We start from the raw sequence: 19149 nt of genomic DNA on the forward strand, positions 1-19149 counted from the left end.
GCCTTGTCTCCGTATGCACGCACTTCATGATAGTCGCATCTGTTTTGTTTCCTTCAGTTTCAAGAAGACAGTGCATGACATATGCTCTTTAGACTGTTTATTAATGAGACCGTCACTTACAGAGTGCTATGACCACTGCTGTAGCCAGCTGAACTGGTGGCCTTTTTCCAAAGTAGCTTGTTGCTTACTCCACGCTGACTAATGTTCTCCACTGCACTTGCCTAATTCACACTGATAGGGAGAGCTCGAGTTAAATGTTTAAATGCTGGAGATCCTTAGATCTTTGTGTGCTTGCTTGGTTGCTAGGACAATTTTGAGCTAACATCCGTATCAGTTGACAATGAACAGGTCAGCCAACTGTGAAACCTATAAAACTGGGTCAAGAATAGTTCTGCCCAGCCCAGCAAGAGTAAGGCCTGAGCCAAAGGAAATAGCCTTTTCCCTCAACTATTCATTTTCTTGTAAATGCAGAGCTTATTGTACCAGATTCATGAAAGGTAAAATCAAAGCATGTATGAGCAAATATAATGATTATTAAAACAGGAAAATATTATTGATATTGGAACAGCCTTTGCTGCTTTTAGGCTAAGAGCTGAACTGATCTTGAAGTTATCTGGCAGTGTGTGAAAGCTGATCACTTATTTGTATTCAAGCCCTAGGTACAATAATAAGAACATTTTTTGTCAAATGCACTGGAAAATATTACAGCTATTTTGAAACTACATCAGTTCACATATGTTCAGAGAAATTAACTCAGCATGTTCCCTCCTGATTGCTCTTTAAAATATGTCCTCTCTTCTTATGACTGTCTCTAAATTGGTGTATAAGGGCATTTGTGCTATTAACATGCAGGGCTAATTTCTTTGTATACCAGCTCACCAGGGCAGTGCTTTATGTCGGCCTGTGTCTGTGCCATATGTACCACAATGAGTCTTCATTCTTGATTTGTCCACAGAGATACTTCAATAAAAATGACTAGCAAAAATATAATAAGAGTGAAGGTGTAAACATGACTGAAGATGTATTCTTAGAGGAAGATGGTGGGATTTTTGTTTGAAAGAAATGGTCAACAAGTGAAGATAGGTGGTTTGGATTGAACTGAATGTCCGTATTATCACTGTTAATTACTAAATGCGCTAGATTTCCCTAACATCAAAAATACTTTATGTCCTGTTAAAAACATTCAAAATTTTGAATGCTTTTCTAATGCTGACTGAAATGAGTACTTTAATTTATGTTCACATGTCTGGAAAGGGTCTATCTTCATCCCTGCCAATCAAGGTACTTGGTTTTGTTATTCTTAAGGATCAAGATTCTTAAGTACTGTGTATAAACAAGTATAGATACTTGTTTCTGGTTGAATTCATAGGATCATCCCATTTTATATTAAGCAACTGCTGCCACAGCAGAAGTGTTTTTAATCCTTACCTTGCACATTTTTAGTTTTTACCTTGCAAATATTAATAAACTATATTACTTGTGTGACTATTGCCATAAATACTATTCCAGTGATTAAAATTTTACAAGATTGGAGTTCCTCCTCTTTTGAGTTTCAGTCATGCTGCAGGTTCAAAGTCTATTACGGCACTTCTGGAGGTGCTCAGTTACTTTGTGTGACTGGAAAAATATTACTCTTCAGCTGATTACTATTAAAAATTATTGTACAGTCATTGTGAAGTCCTGACTGCCCGCACAGAAATACCTTTGTTTGTTATAGCTAGTATTAAGTCTGTATTTGGATGCTTGGATTTCGTACTGATAAAATCACCTACTTTTAATATGTGCAGTGTATTGGCTGTTGAATGCATAAAGTATTTTATGACATGTCTGTTACAATTTATTGGCATTTCTGATCCTTCTGGCTGTTTCACTGAAAAATGGTAACTGAATTTGTGAGCTGAATGATTGCTTTGCTTTAGAGAAGTATATTGGTTTTGTACCTTGCCATGAACTTGTTGCTGATGGGGGGGTTTTCAATTATTCTATGTGTTTGGGAAGAGAAAGGAATTTGATGACACCAGTTGGAGATTTACATCTGAAAATATTCTGCCCTCCCTATCTTCTCCAAAATGTAAGAAAATAAGCATCTACATCCATTTTTAATCTAAATGCTGTATTGTTAGAGAATGTTATACATTCTGGATGGCAAAAAGTGGCACTGAAAAAAAGTCAGAAGTTCTTTGGTGTCCCCTCTGCTACATGTGAATGTGCACAGCAGGTGCCAGTCCCAGCTCTGCAGAGTGAACAGAACTCTGGCACAGAGCAAAATAGATCCCTGGTGTCTAACATGTTATCTCAACCCTTATAATATGAATGTGAATCTAATGCACTTATTATTGCTGATGGGGTGCCTTTTACATCAGAGGGTAGTTTCTTTCCTTTCTTAAGGAATGTATTTTCGGGATCCTTTGACTTCAGTGAAATGTGAATCTGCAGCTTGCCATCATCTATCATGGGTAACCCAAAGTGCCTTGCTTCATTTCATTTAGCCCACAGATCTTTCTATTCATCTCATGTAAATCAGAGACTAGCCCCTTCTACAGCAAAGTATTAAGATTTTTTAAAAAAGCTGGTAGAAAGAATACCTTACATCTTCTATACTCATGTTTAACTAGCATGAACAGCCACAGGCGGGTCCTCCAGGGAGTGATGCGAAAAAGGGCTGCATAGTGCTCCACTTGCAAGATTAAGAATGGAGCATTGTGCAGCCCTTCGGACTTTGCAGCCAAATACCACAAGCAGTTATGTGGATCTGGCTGTGCCCCCAAAATTATTGGCTGCATTTCTCCAAGGGCAGGGTAGCTACTGGGCCTCTTAACCAGCCCGTGCGCAGGAGAGCTACAGTCCCTGAGTAGGGCAGGATGCAGTTGTTTAGTTCCAGTTGTTTGTGGTACATCATTTGCTCACTCCTGCAGCCAGAATGTCTTTTTGAGTTTTGGCGCTAATGAATGTGAGATAGGTTTTTAGCCTTGCAGAAACAAGATTTGGTTTGTTGTGACCAGTAAAGGGCAAAACATGTCTGATCTTGCCTGGTGCATGCTGGTCCCCAAATCAATAAATGTGGTTTTGGAGGCATTTCCTCTCTGAAATGAGTATATGCCTGTCTTGAAAAAAATGAATTATTCACACCATCAAGTAAGCAACAGTAAATCTTCATCTGAACACCTTCAAAAATAGATATGTTTAAACAAATTGCCCTTATAAATAACAATGTGTGTAGGAACCTAAATGTTGTAAATAATATGGATAATCTTTCCTCTTTGACACTCCTAAAAACCTCTTATTTTCCTCCAAATAATAGAAGATTTTAAATAGTCATAGTAATAGACTAATTAAGGTAGGATGTGTTTATGTTATCTAGTCCACTTCTTGTGCCATATCTGGGCCAGATCTGCTCTAAGAAGTTTTGTGTATCAGAACACAATGGTCCAGCATCTGCTCATTTTGAAAAGAATTTCTCATTATTTCTAGGCCTGAGTTTCTTGAATATGCTGTCATCTAATACTTGGTTACATTTTTCCACAGTACGCTCAACCATACCTATTGTGCAGACATGAATAAGTGTACATATATTTTTAATGCAACTTTGTAAAACTCCACTTCACGCATTTCTGAAGACAGAGTATACTAGGGAAGCGTAACTGCATAGTTTGGTTAAAGCCACGTTCTCCTGACAAAAGAAGTAAAACTGAAGTGAAACATACATAATGAATTTAAGGCTACCGCATATCAGAATATCTGTATTTTGTCATCCTTTATTTTGGTTTTGGGGTTTTAAAAATTGTTTTGGTTTTTAACATCTCAGAAATTTTGTCTCACTTTGAGAAAGAGAATTTAGGGCACCTACTTAGGGCTAGTGGATGTCTTGCAGCTACTCGCAGAATCAGTATCTGAAATAACCATAAACTTGCCGCATCCACTGTGCTCAAGCTAGTAAATATTGCAGGCATTTTTGTCACAAGCATGATGTGGTCAGACTGCATGTGCACTGGTTTGCAGATCATTTGTACTGTGCTAACAGTTTTGTCTGGGAAATCCTTTAGCTATCCTCTAGAGAAACTGGGGAACCCTCCTGGGGAGGCCAAAAAGCTGACTAATCAAAGCATCAGACTGCGACTCAGGTGCCAGCTCTGGGATGCTGGAAAAGTCACTTTACTACCAGATATAATATTTTTTTGTCTTGCTGTAGGCACCTGCTTACATAAAACTTAACACAGGTGATCAGACAAGGGAGAGGTGTGAAGACACAAAATGAATGTCCTTCAATATTGTCAATATAAAACTACTTCCGATATATCATAATGTTGGAGAAGATGGGACACTAACCCTCAAGGTACAATTTTTTGGTTGCTGAAAAAGTTCCCACTTTTGTGACCGAAGAGTACAAAATCACATCATTGTTTCTCTACCAAAATTTGAGATAAGACTGCAAAATATTTTGCTTTGCAGTGAATCCACAGCTGGCTTTCCGGCTTCTTATTATTATTTGCAAATGTTTTTGTAGCTCTTGTGATTGTATATTGTATGAGATATACAGGCAGATTAACTGGTTTACTACCAGGCTGTGTTGCATCATCAGATTTTACAAGCTCGGGATTATTAAGTGCTACCAGAATTGTAAGTTACAGCATCTTCAAGAACTTGCTGCAGTATATGGAGATGATTTGGAGAGAGTCATCTTTTCCTCAGTACTCACATACAGCTAATGTGCAAACCAGAAAAGCATCACATAGCTAAAAGTTTAGGCTGAAGCATAGAAAGAAAAACAAGCCGTAGCTACAGCAACGTTATACTTCTGTTACAAATGCTGTTTAGTTAAGTTCTGACACAGCTGGCTGTATTTTATTTAAAGCTTGTTTCACAGGTTCATCTAGTGGTAATGCACTTTTCTTAGCAGAATTGCAAAGGATGTACTTTGGACTAGATGATATCCAGAGATCCCTTCCAACCCTAATGATTCTGGGATTTTGTGATTCCTACCTCAGTACTTTTGTGCGATACTCCACTTATCAGCTTCTCCCCTTCCACAGCAAGCCAGTTTATTTTGCTGAATCAGAAAGAAGAGGGGGTTTATAAAAGTCTGTCATAAACACTGTGCCAATATTTGGAAAAGTGCGGTGTTGTGAGTCTAGTATATGCAGAGGTTTTTTTTTTTGCATAGCTTGCTTGTAGACCTTTAAAAAGCTTTGGTAGGTATATCAAATCGTATTGAAAATGAAAAGAAGCCTTTGTAGACAGCCAGTAACTCCATAAACGTAGAGTCTCATCAACATTTAAAGAGCTATCTTTTAAAGCATAAGGGGAGGAATTGACCTCTGGAGATTACATGCTTCAATACTGCTAGAGCTCCCCTGCTTTTAAATCTCTTCAAATTAAAGATTTTTAGATTTGACATTGCCTGGTTTTGGTTGTATCTGAGAAGTTTTACACACATATCAACAAATAGGGTATAATATGAAATAATTTGAATGAGCTGCTGATTGAATGTACTTTTCAGATAGCACATGACTCTTGAATACCTTTGGTATACAGATTCTGATCTAGATTTTGTTCATCTTGTCACAGTGCTCGAATCAAATACGAAGGTCAGTAAAAAGAAAGTCAGGTAAAAATGGGCTTTCCATTGTTCAATAGTGCTGAACTTAAGTTTTTTTCATACAGACTATCAAAACATATTAAAAACTGAAGAGCTCAAGATGAGAGAGAGTTAGTTGTGCTGGCAAGTGGGCACAAAGAGAGATTCATGTGGGTTTTGTCTGCTTAAAAAGGACGTGAATATGTAATAAAGTACTAAGCCTTTTTTTTTCCCTGTTCAAAGGAATAGAAAAGAATAAAAAAAGCTAACAAAGCTCAGCAAAATCTGCAGTTATGTCTCAGGGGATGCACTGTCTAATTGCTCTGGAACATCTCCAAGACTGAGGAATTCAGACAGCAACTCCTCAGAGATGGAACATAAAGAAAAATCAGAGAGGATGCTAGGATTAGCTTCTTTCCCTCCCACTCTGTTTCCACAGCACAATGGTGGGTCATTCCTCTGAACACACACAAGACTGGTTCAGCACATTAAGTGGACTCAAGGTCAGGAATAATGCTTCATCCATGTAAAATGAGAGGCAAACACATAATACAGTATTCATGCTTGCACATGACAGCTGAGTTTCTTTTTGTAAGAGTTACCCTTTGTTATTGGCTTCCTCTACCTTTTGAAAACAATGTCACTTAGGCTTGTCAGATGTCAACAGAGATCTTCAAGTCTCAAGTAGAATGCATTTTCCTGTCACTGGCTTCTTTAGGACACCCTGAGAAGTAGCTCTAGGAGACCTAAAGTGTAACTCCATGTCTGAGTTCAAATAAGGAATGGAGAGACAGAGAGTCATTAAAAGAAAATGTTTGCAATATCATAAAGAAAATAGGTATTAAAAACAGTTCTGATAGAAGAAATGCATAGTACAGATTTTAGAGACGAATTTAGGTAGTTAAAATGTATTTGAATCAGATTATCTATTTGTGCCACAGAGAAGATGTTTCTTAAATTGTAAGGCATTACTTTGATCCAGTACTGAATATTTATCACTCTCATTTTCTACCTGCCTTTTTTTATACTGAACTAGTTAATGTACAACATAGACCAGTTTCACTCCTGTGTCTCATCTTGTAGTTTAGCATTTTCAGTAGTATTTCTCTGCTTGATATGCTCTCATTGTATGCAAGGTTTTGACTTGGTCTTCATCTTTTCTTCTCTAAAAATATCTGCCAGCAACAAATGGATGCGATGCATTTCAAGGTCATTTAGTTAAATCCTACGGAAATAATGCGGATTTTTATCAAAGGTTAGTTAAATTTGAGAGTGGCAAAAGTGATAAAAGAGTTCAGTCTCTCTGCCTCCCGAAGTTCTGAAGTCCAGTAGAAATACTCCACCTGACTTTTTCAAAGTTTTCGTCAAGCATTTGAGCCAGTCACCCATTAATAAATAACAACAAAAAGGAAAACAACAGATTTCCTGTCTGCTGCACACAGGTTAAGAAAATCTCCTCTTGGATTTTTATCCAAGGACATTTAGGCTAGACATATCTGTCAGTCATTTCATCCTGACTGATTAATTTAACACTGATTGCTTACAACCAATTTTCCTCCTTCCACTTTTGAGAGATCTGATCTTCTGTTGACTGGCTTTTAGCAACCGCTATAGTCAATTAATCTCTTTATCTCCGTTACTGTAAGCAGGTCCTTTCTAGCAGGCAAGGTTTTCTATCACATTAATATGTTCTAATTTACTTTTAAAAGATACCTCTAAATAGTCAATTCTTAAATTGCTTAGATAAAGTGGATTTTTGTAACTCAGATGTTTTGAGCTTCTTTGAGCAATCCGTAACATACAGAAATTGTGTTGGTTTAATAATGCAGCTGTGCATTAATTACTACTGTTCATTGTTTTACAGTATAATACAATATTTATGCCTCAACAATGATGGGCACTGAGATGTTAAACTCATAGAAAGCAAGCCACAAAAAATGAGGACTAAAATGCTGACTTGTGTTTAAGGAAGAAGAATCAGAAAAACTTTACGTCTAAAGGCTTGAAAAGAACATTGAATTTGGGAATATGCTATAACTGAATCTTGGATTAAAAGAGAAAGCAAACCCCCTATGAATTTCTGTATGAGTCAATGATACAGTGCTCCCCTCTACATGTATACTTTTGTTCATGTTATTTTCTTTTCTCTTTTAGAAGCAGGAAATGTTATCGCCATGGATTACTCTATGTTTTTTTAAAGACTTCTGTTACTTTCTTGAAGCTGACGGCTTGGTTTGATTGTACAGGGGTGTTTCAGGATGCTTGGTCTCTGATACAACAGAAAAGCATGGAAAAGTATAGATGACTGAATTGTGTTTGGGCCTTGCCTTCAAACCCTGAAAAGGAATTACCACATCTATAATATCTCTTCTGCTTTAGCATATACTTCTTAATGAGGAAAGCTGAAGTTAGGGGGAGTCCTGACAAATAGAAGATACAGGAAAGCTAAGTGATAGAAGAACTAGATTTCCATATATCAATAAATCATAGAATCATTTAGGTTGGAAAAGACCTTTAAGATCATGAGGTCCAACCATAATTCCAAAACTGCGAAGTCCACCACTATACTGTGTCCCTAAGTAACACATATACATCTCTTTTGAATAGCTCTAGGGATGGTAAATCCACCAGTTCCCTGGGCAGCTGTTCCAATGCTTGACAACTCTTTTGGTGAAGAAATTTTCTTAATATCCAATCTAAACCTCCCCTATCACAACTTGGGGCCATTTTGTCTTGTCCTGTCATTTGTTACTTGGGAAAAGAGATCAACACCCACCTCGCTACAAACTCCGTTTTTGTAGTTGTAAAGAGTGGTAAGGTCTCCCCTCAGCCTCCTTTTCTCCAGACTTAAACAACCCCAGTTCCCCCAGCCACTCCTCATAGGACTTGTGCTCCAGATCCTTCACCAGCTTTGATGCCCTTCCCCCAGCACCTCAAAGTCTTTCTTGTAGTGAGGGGCACAGAACTGAATACAGTATTCAAGGTGTGTCATAGAATCATGGAATAGTTAGGGTTGGAAAGGACCTTGAGATCATCTAGTTCCAACCCCCCTGCCATGGGCAGGGACACCCCACACTAAACCATGTCACCCAAGGCCTCATCCAACCTGGCCTTGAACACCGCCAGGAATGGAGCATTCACAACCTCCCTGGGCAATCCATTCCAGTGCCTCACCACCCTCTCAGTGAAGAATTTCTTCCTTATATCCAATCTAAACTTCCCCTGTTTAAGTTTGAACCCCTTACCTCTTGTCCAGTCACTACAGTCCCTGATGAAGAGTCCATCCCCAGCATCCTTTCAGGCCCCCTTCAGATACTGGAAGGCTGCTATGAGGTCTCCACTCAGCCTTCTCTTCTCCAGGCTGAACAGCCCCAACTTTCTCAGCCTGTCTTCATACAGGAGGTGCTCCAGTCCCCTGATCATCCTCGTGGCCCTCCTCTGGACTTGTTCCAACAGTTCCATGTCCTTTTTATGTTGAGGACACCAGAACTGCACACAATACTCCTGGTGTCCTCACCAGGGGGATGATCACTTCCCTGGTTCTGTAATATCAGTCAGTAGGACTCTTCTGCATTGATTGGATACTGAAAATGTCCCTAGATATTACATACTTAGTGATTATTTCCATTTGACTTTGCTGGCTTTGTTTTTTATGAGTAGTATAATGATTACAGTGAAATTCATGCACACATCTAATCAAAGTCTAAGATATTTATGTTATTATGTACATGGATGTAATTTGCTTCAGTCAAGACCTGTTATGCTAGTGCCTATCCTTATGAGGTTTCAATATTTTCATGGGAAATGTGTATTTTATCCCTCATACTTACTTCAAAAGGTGTTTTGGATGCACAATTCATAACATAAACCATTCAGCTTGATAAAATTTTACCACTGAGAATGTGCTATATTGCAAACTGCCTCTGGAATGGATTTTGCTTTCTGGAGATCTATCTTTGATGTAAATAGGAAGTTAACAATGTCCAGAAAACAGCTGGATAGTTTTCCTTAAGTAAAGTTGTGGGAAGGCAATTTTAGCCAGCTATATGAAATGTATGGATTGATAAATTAATATTAGTATGTGTGTTACGAAAGTGTGAACCCAAGATGCCAAGTTCTCCTCAGAAATTTAGACCCGATTTTCTCCTTCAAGCTCATCTCCACTTTGAAACGGCATATGCTGTGCTTGTATTCGGGGACATACCCAATGCAAAGTCATTGTTTTATCTAATAGGCTGCAGGGGTTAAGAAAGTTCCTTAAAAATTGTTCTGGCTGGCATTCAAAATATACATGCATGTTTCATAGCTGGCTTCACCTCAACAATCTTTAGTTGGTGTAGTGATTACTCAACTGCTTTTTGATATTAAAAAAAAAAAAGGGTGGAGAGGTTCTTATCCCATTCATGTCAATGGCAAAATTCTGCAAATATAACTCTTTCTACTGCAGGAGAAAATGGTGTAAGCTCTGCAGTATTTGAGGTTTATTTCCAGCTCCTGCAGCTAAGATAGGCTGGAGCCATAGGCCCCATGCCTTGCCTCAAAGCAAACTCTCCTCTATTGAGTTATTCAGCTGGTAGCTCTGGCACTTTCCCTGCCAGGTTGAATTCATATAGTGAAGAAAGTGTGTGAAGGAGGAGTTTACACACAGAGGCTTTCGTTTTGCACAGGAAGCTGTCTCAGGCACAGAGGCTAGATCTAGGAAGGTGTACACTGACCAAAATCCTTTCTCTGCCAGCTCCGATTACTAATGGCTTCCTTGCTGCATCTTTCAGACAACAGGCAATGCAAAAAAGGAGAAAATGACACTGCTTCCACTATCCTACTGTTAGTGCCATAAGGAGGAATAAAAGTCTACTCTAATTTCAATGTTTGGGCCTCTTGCTAGATGCAGCTTTCAAGGCTGCAAAAATGGCCACTAGTAACAAAGATTAGCCTATGGCAATTTGACCGGGAACTACTGTAGAAATGCGGACATAGAAAGTCATTGAATGAGGAATTTTAAAGTACTTAATCTGAAGAATGCTCAGAAAGCAGGTTCCACATCTCCATTATGTGATGCTCACAGTACAAAATACTTTCTTCATTCCATATGTTTTCTGTAAAAATTCATACTGCTGAACAAATATACAAGACAGATCTGTTAAAGGAGTCCCACATATGAAGAATATGAACTTTTTGTCACTCACACTTAACTTCATAGGAACATTTTTCCTCTAGTACAATACTGTATTTCAGAAGTAGTCAATTTGTATGCTTTAATGGAAGATGTGGAGATAATGTAAATACATTTTTGCATTCAACATACCCATGAATTGTTTGTTAAATGAAAATAAGCTCTTTACTTATTCAATTTAACCATTGCTGAATATGGACTTGAGCCCAAAGAAGTCAACAGAAGTCTTTCCATGGACTAAAATAGGCTTTGAATCAGGCCTTGTGTTTTTATAATTAGATTTCTTCATAGAAACCCCTTTAATTGGTACGGTATGTTCCTTTCATACAACAGGGAATAGTGAAATTTCTTTTAGTAGCAGATATTCATAGATTAGAAGAATGGAATGCTTTCCTTATTTAAATATCACAAGAGATTAGAACTGTGTAACTGGAAAAGGAAGTGGACAATATGGTATGAAAGACAAGACAAAAACAAAAACCAGTGAATGATAAAGAGGTAACATTTTCTTTTTGGTGTAAAAAGCAAGAATTTTCCTTCAGTCAGGGATGAGAATTGGTGTAACTAACTATCTTGTTTGTACAAAGGATAAGACCTATGTTTTTGTGGTTTTATGTGCTTAGACAGGCCAAGGAGGTAAATGATGCAATGAAAGTTATTCTTCCTATGATGAAAAAAAATTTTCATCTACCAAGTAATACCAATCCAAACATTTAGAAACTGTAGCTGTAGTTAAAAAAAAATGCCAGAAAAACACCATTTTAACCTTGCATTGTCTAATACATGAAACCATGTTGAAGGCTATGTGAGTTACTGAGATTTTAAGAAATAATTCACTTCCATTTCTTTAAGAAATCTTCTTATAGATTGAGGTCTAATGGTACACGCATTCAAGGCTTTCTCTGCACACCTGCATGCTAGACTCTTCTTAAGAAAATAAATAGATGAAGATTGATATGCCCACATAACTATTACTTATATGTAACTATTATGGTAGGAACTGAGTTAAAAATATTTTTCTACAGACAGCTAAAATCTGAAGCTTTCCTATATTCTTTGAAGGCTTGTTATATAGTTGGTAATAAGTCAATTCAGCTCAGAGGCTTCAAATCTCATTTGCTTTGGATTTACAATGTTACAAGGCCTTTGTTAAGTAGATCTGGGTTTGTAGCTGAGATGTGCAAGGTATATTCTAGAAAATGATCTGTGAAAGAAGCCTAGAACTCAGGATGGATTTGGGCAGAGTGGCTGCAGCATCTGAAAGTTTCTTGCCCTGGCTAGGAGCTTAGAACAAATGTTCCAACTTACAGTGATGACCACTGTTTCATTTAAACACATGGGAAACAGCTCTCATATAACAGCTCTCACATAACATAAATTAGCTGCCTATTTTGTTGCTGGGAGGAAGAAACCTTCCTGATGGCAGGTTATTCCACTTCTTTACTATCGCACTGCGCTCAGAAGCTTATGAAGCAGAAACCCAACTTACTAAAGGGAATGCTGCACTCCATGGACCATTAGAATAATTCAGCACGGCAGTTCCTATGTTTCTCAGAGAAAAGCATGATGTGAGCTGAGAAAAACTGGAAGTGTCCATAAGCTTCTGATGGGAGCAGCTTCATTTGTTTAGCAACATTTCCAAGAAATATCACGAGATTAAGCTACTAGCTAACTTCTCTATGAATCTACATGTAAGACGTAGTAGGAGCGGGTAAAAAGTAAACGAATCTGAATCTGATGGCATATAGAGATAGGCTCACCTTTGGTTGCTGCAGTTAGGATTTGTTATTCCTTCCAGTAGGAAAGAGAGAACCCAACATCTGGAACTGCCTAGAGCTGTTTGATGAATTGCTAGAATTTGTTCTGTGACGAATTGCTAGAATCTGATCATCCTGCACTAGATTCTAGTCCCAGCCTGCTCTTCTGGGACTTCAGGTGTAAAAATGCAGCAAGTTCATACAATATGTCTCCTCTTAAAAAGCAGTTCAGAGCATGTTGTGTGAAGGGTACTAAATAAGAGCAGCATGTGCTGAGTTTCTTGATAAAAGAATCTTACTGGGAAATAGTTTTCTGTGAATCATTTTCCTGTGAGCAAAAATTGCTGTGTGAAAGCACTCTAACCAGAAACATAAGACTATTTTCCGGACGAAGAGTGAGGGGTGGTAAAGGTGGAGGACAAAATCTGGTACTTATGGATGAGAGAGAACATGTCTGAAGAAGTAATGGAGAGAAAGGTTGGCAGCAGCATAAACCCATTTTTTGTCAGAAAGCAGTGAAGCTACCAAATGGATAGTTTCTCATAAGTAAACCCTGTAGTGTTATGTTTAAAAGAATAATAATAAACGACCAGGAATTACATGACACTTCAGTGTTGAGGAGTTTCCCAGTTTACCCACTCTTTATTGTGCTTTAAATTAATGGATAATCCCAATACTTTTCATTTAGATTAAAATGTAGAACAAATGTGGAAAGTTAACATCTCACCACTTCCATCTTAAGTAGAACCAACAGCAGTCACTACGGCATGACAACAGGGCCTGTCAAAAGGCCTGGTATTGCTCAGACATTGCTTAGTAGTTGGACTGGCTGGCATCTCTGAACATCTGTAGCCTGTCCAAAGGTATCTGATGTCAACTCAGGCATGGGCAACACTTTAAAATGAAAAGCAAAAAGTTGTCTTTGAAGTCCATAAACTAGAAGAAAAAGAAATTACCAGCCAAACTGGCAAAAGAAAAAATAACATGTACTGTATACTCTTGACATTAGAAAATAAATTAGAAAGTATGCTATAGTTACTGGCATAGACACTCAGCTCTTCCATTCACAGTGTGGGAAAAGCTACTTTAATCCATACAACTTGAACACTGATCTCCCATATCCCACTTGAGTCCTCTGACTCTGGGCCATGAAATATAGTTAACTCTGTCACTGCCTCTACCCACTCCAAATTAATACCTAAATATATATAAAAACCAGAAATAGTCCAAGGAAAAGGTGCTGAATTCTGGCTTTTGTATTTGTCAAAGAGGTGGGAGACCACTGATGATATCCACATTCCAACTGAGGCAGAGTAACTGGCACATCAGCCATCAGCATTTGAGTACGTGCTTTGCCAGCTGCTCTGCTGTGGAGCTGGGACTGCTGCTGAGGAAAGAGCTCCTGTTCCTGTGAAACCATTTCAACAAAAGCATAACTGGAATGGAACCAACTCTGCAAAACATCTTCTCATTTTATAAAAGAGCAAATAAAAAAAGTCTTAGGCAACCGCTGTTGCACAGTACCTAGAAACTTGCTGGAAGGTGCTTGGAAAGTCAAAACTGAAATGCTTACATTAGAGAAACTGAGGAATCAATTATTGACGATGAACCCAGGCAGAAAGATGGGAGATCTGTAACACGAACAGATACACATTTCTAACATTTCAGTCCACTCAGCAAAGTCCAATGAGATAAGACTCCTATTAAGCAGGGATAGCAAATTGTGGGAGTATTGGATATGAGAACTGGCATTAGAAATTAGCAGTGACTTGACTAGCAGTTTTCCAACATTTCTCTATGCCCTAGGCAAAGCCTCACAAGCAGTGCAACATCTGAGACTAAAATTTAACTGAAATTAAAAGGTGAGTTGCTTGAATTGACTCTGGCCTTGACACAGTATTCAGGTCTAGGAAGATGGTACTTAGATACAGTAACAAACTGAAAAATAACCCCTGATGCTTTCTAATCAAACAAATCTGTGAAAAGAACATGAAATTGCAAAGCACAATAGATTTTTTCTTTCACCTTTTTGCTGTGTGTCTTCGCAGTGCTCATTTGTAGTTCAAACTGAAGCAAAGTCTGTAAGAATTTTGTTTCTTGGACCTGATAGGTAGAAATGGATATTCTCATGCAATCAGCTTAGAAAGTGTGATGATATAATGATACTACAACTGGACTGAAAACCTAATTTGATGTGACATCCAAACCCATTTACAGTCACCATTTTTAAAAACAATCTTTTACATTATGTTACAACAGGAGGAGTAAATGGAGGAAACAAACATTTTTGGGACTTTACAGGGAGCAGTATCTGCTCATGTGTTAATTCACAGTATCATTAGTCTTGTCTGTTAAGTGTACAGGTTTCTCACCAATAACATCATCATGAATTCACACATAATTAACCTTGCCAACTTCGATCTATGACCTTTTTATTAAATACAGACCACTGCTGCTGTAGCTGATGTAGATGCAGAAATTGGTAGTTACAGGCAGTTAGCTTTCATTAAATCATTCTTAGCTGCAGACCCAAATGCAAAGGAGTTGTCAACTAAGAATTTGATTCTTTGTAAATTTACAAAACCTCACTTTCTATACTTTCTCTATGTGTGTATTGTGTGGCTATTTAGAAGTATTACCAAAACAGCAAAGCAAAGAAAACAGCAGTAAGGCGAAAACAGAGAAAAGGCAGAATCCCTCTGATTTGTTCCACACTATTTTCAAGGTAGAAATGTCCTTACAAACATAGATCTTTCAGAGGTTGGATGCAGAAAAGAATTTGTGATGATGTGGGAAGAAATAGAAATTGTGTGCTGGGGATGTAATTGTGTTCAAGAGGATAGTAAAACCACTTGAGAATGAGTGGAGGAGCAAAAGACAACATAGGAGGGATAAAATTTGGAAGGCAGTCAAAGAAATTAATATTAGAGACAAAGACGGAAAAGGCACAAAAAGAACAACTGTGAGACAACCAGATTAGAATAAAGATTAAGTTCATTGTGAGACCATTCTTTGTAAATATTTCTGTTTTTAGCACAGATCTAGCCCTTTGGTTGTGGTTTGCGTTTTGTCTAGAGCCTGTGACCAGTATTTTGCTCTGACATTTATTTAATCTATCGCAAGTGAACTCTGAGATGGAGTTATATATATTTAGGGTGAAATTAGTTTTTTCTGGCATAGTTTTGCAACTCCATATTTCCCAGATATTTTGTGCATAAGCAGTAAGCTTCCTTGGAAACCATGAACTGTTTGTGTCAGAAGTCCCTGTTCTGAAACTGCAATGGCAGTCAGTATGTCTGCAGAAGGTCTGAGCTTACACTTACTTGGAAACATAGACCCTCAGTATGATCAAAAATATAAAATACAAAAGAGCTAAGTCTACCCAGCATGGAGACATGGGACTAATTGCTAGTCACTAATGCTAGATTGTCTGCTTAAGTCCTGGATACTGAAACAGTTTGGGATACAGTCCTGAAAGTTATTGAAAGCATTGCATGTTTCCTAATAATCTAAAAGACTTCTTCCTATCAAATAAACCTTCTTTTGGAAAAGTCTCAAGAGAACTCTTATAATAAAGTTCTACATCCACTTTTTGAGTGAACTTAGTGTTAAACTTTCATTTTTCCACTTTGACTAATGCTAGTGTATAACTGCAGTACAGGGCTCACCAATCCCATGAATAAGAGATTTCTGTAAGGCAGAAACCTGAAAACTTTGAAAATGCTGAGTTGAAATCTCAGCTTTCAAAAAGGGTTGAGTTGTGAGAAAGCAAGCGGACTTTCATGGCTTTTAAATCAGACAGTGTAGAAACCACTAGACATAATTTACCTAGGGGTGATACCAAAAGTTTACAAGTGAAAGAATCGTATGCATCAATTTAATCCAGGAAAAGGATTTCTAATACACCACAGAGAAAGTTAAGTAAGTTCTATGTTTATTACATACCTGTTATTTTGGGTCTGTCCTGAAATAACAACAACTGTAATTACTAATCTTGAATGAGCTATTTGTGGTTGTTAGAAAAATATATAACCTGTAATCTGCCATACAATCTTAAAAATGCCTTTTCATATCTTCTTTTCCAAATAAGCGTTTCTTATTTCAATGACCAACTGGTTTATATTGTAGATTAATGCACATACTTGTCTGCCTTAACATTATGTTCCAACTAGAATACAAGTTGCTGTTTTCATGGCATGTTATGTTAGATTCAGGGTTCATTAGTTCACACGGTGCTGTTGGTATTAGCTTAGTTGTAAATTAGCATTATTAACACACTAAGAATGATATATCATATGAAGATGTAACTGTGTAGAGCACTGCACTATTGTACGGAAAACATGGTGACAAGAGGGGTGCTAGACATTGGATATACTTGAAGGAATATCTCTAGAAAGTGTGAATTTTGAACAATATGAAATTCAAAATTCTTTCACGATATAATGAAGAATGTTTAAGGGCCATATACTGACTTGATGTATTTTTCCATAGTGTATGCTTATGATAAAATACATTAATCAATCTTATCTCCTGATTTGAATCCCAAAACTGTATAGCCATCCAGTATATCATTTGATATTCTACTTCCCCAAAATGCTTCCACCTTTCATTTGGATTGATTTTAACTGGGTACTTCTGCAGGACTTCCATCAGCAGCTTATGCCATTAACTTAAATGGGTTTCTCTGAGTTACTGATACAATGATCTCCTCCTTCAGTTTAACCTACCCTGACTTTGAATGACTGAGTACCCAGTGTGTTCTTACAAGTTTTGCTTTTTCTAAATGATGCATGCCAGGCCACAAGCATGCCAAGCTTCTTGCTATTTATTTTTTCATTGACCTGAGATGAGCCAGGCTGCCTTCCTATGTGTGTTTCTGAATCAAGAGAATGTAAGGCCTATCACGCCTAAGCAAACCTACAGCTCTTCTAGCCCAGTGTCCTGCATCTGACAAGGGCCACTAGACGAATGTTTAGAGCACAACAAGAATAAAATGACCCTTCCCCTGGTATGCTCTCACAGCTTCTGGCTGTCAGAAGTTTAGGGACTTCCTGAACTGGAGGTTTCATCTAGTGTTTTAATAGCCCCTTATGGACCCATCTACCATGTATTTATAGTTTTGGCATTTACAATGTCCTGTGGCCATGGATTCCACAGCAAAATTATATATCACATTGAGAAATACTTCCTTTCTTTTGCTTAAAATCTGGCACTCAGCAGTTTCACTGAATGTTCCTTAGTTCTCATCTTATGCAAGAGAATCACCCCCTATTCACTCATGTTACTTATGATGTTCTTGACGTTCTTTTTGTTTCAGTTACATTGTAAGTTATATCTGTATTTTAAATGTTTTCTCACTATGACTGGGCTTGATGTGAGAGCTAAGATTATACTTCCTCTGCACAATAGGATACCAACAATTACTTGCTCTAAAGTATTTATATTATGATATAAACCCCTCTGTGTTTAATGGACTGAAACTTCACAGAACCTGGTGTTCTCCACAAATGACACGGATCTCCCTATTTAGAACAGTTATGACTTAGTATGATATTCCTCGAAAGAGGTCAGTTTTGACCCCAAAAATGTTTTTATTATCCATGCTTTTGATGGTACATTTTCCTTGTTCATTCTCTCAGGACACAAGCTACAAGAGTTAGCTTCTCTGATATTCCTATGGACTCACCATCCACTATGAAAGAGCATATAAGACACACATTTCTTGGTAGGTCCAAGCCTTTTAGACACTATAATGTAGGTAGCACAAATGTATTTTACATCATTTTGGACAAACCTCTGATTTTGGCATAGAAATAATTTTATGTAATTTATAAAATAGATGCTGAAATAGTCTTGGCTAGCCACCTTCTCTCTCAAAAGGGAGACTTGTTCTAGCCACAGAAACTTAGAAAAAAGGAGGGAAAATATGTTATAAAATTTGGATTCTGCTGCTCACTAGGTTGATGGTGTGTGGCTGGCTCAAGTAGAACTGGCTGGATTTAAGTCATTTGTGGGGGTAGATTTTATGCAGAATTCTTGTAATTATTGTCAGAATAGAAGTAGGCCAGAGCTTAGTTCAGATTTCTGGTTTCCATGTCTTCTTTTAACTATCAGGATTTATCAAAGTGCTGCTCAAAGAATCAGAGCAGCAGGGTTCAGGACTTTTCACAGTTGCTTGAAATCTTCCTTCTGTCCATCAGCTCTTTGCTCTTCTACTTGTTTCCTCTGGTCGTCCACCTCCTCTCTATTCTCTACACTCAGCAGTTTAGCAGTGGGAATGGAAATAATTATCCCACATTAATGACAAAGTAGGTACCTGATATTCATATGACTTGCGCAACTTCTTTTGTTTAAGGTGGGAAGAGTATTGAGATATTCTTAATCCATTGGTTAACAAACCAGTTTCTATTTCATGAAGAGTCCATGACCATCATGTCATCGTCCTGGGTTCAGCAGCAGCAGTCAGTTTTTCTCCTTCTTAGTAGCTGGTGCAGCGCTGTGGTTTTGACTTTCGGCCCGGGAATAATACTGATAAAGCCAATGTTTTCAGTTGCTGGTCAGAATGTTTACCCTGACCAAGGACTTTGTGAGTCTCATGCTCTGCCAGGGAGGAGGAGAAGCTGCGAGGAAGCAGAGATAAGACA

Source organism: Psittacula echo, assembly GCF_963264785.1.
Source record: "Psittacula echo genome assembly, chromosome: 2".
In the NCBI taxonomy this organism is placed as follows: Eukaryota; Metazoa; Chordata; class Aves; order Psittaciformes; family Psittacidae; genus Psittacula; species Psittacula echo.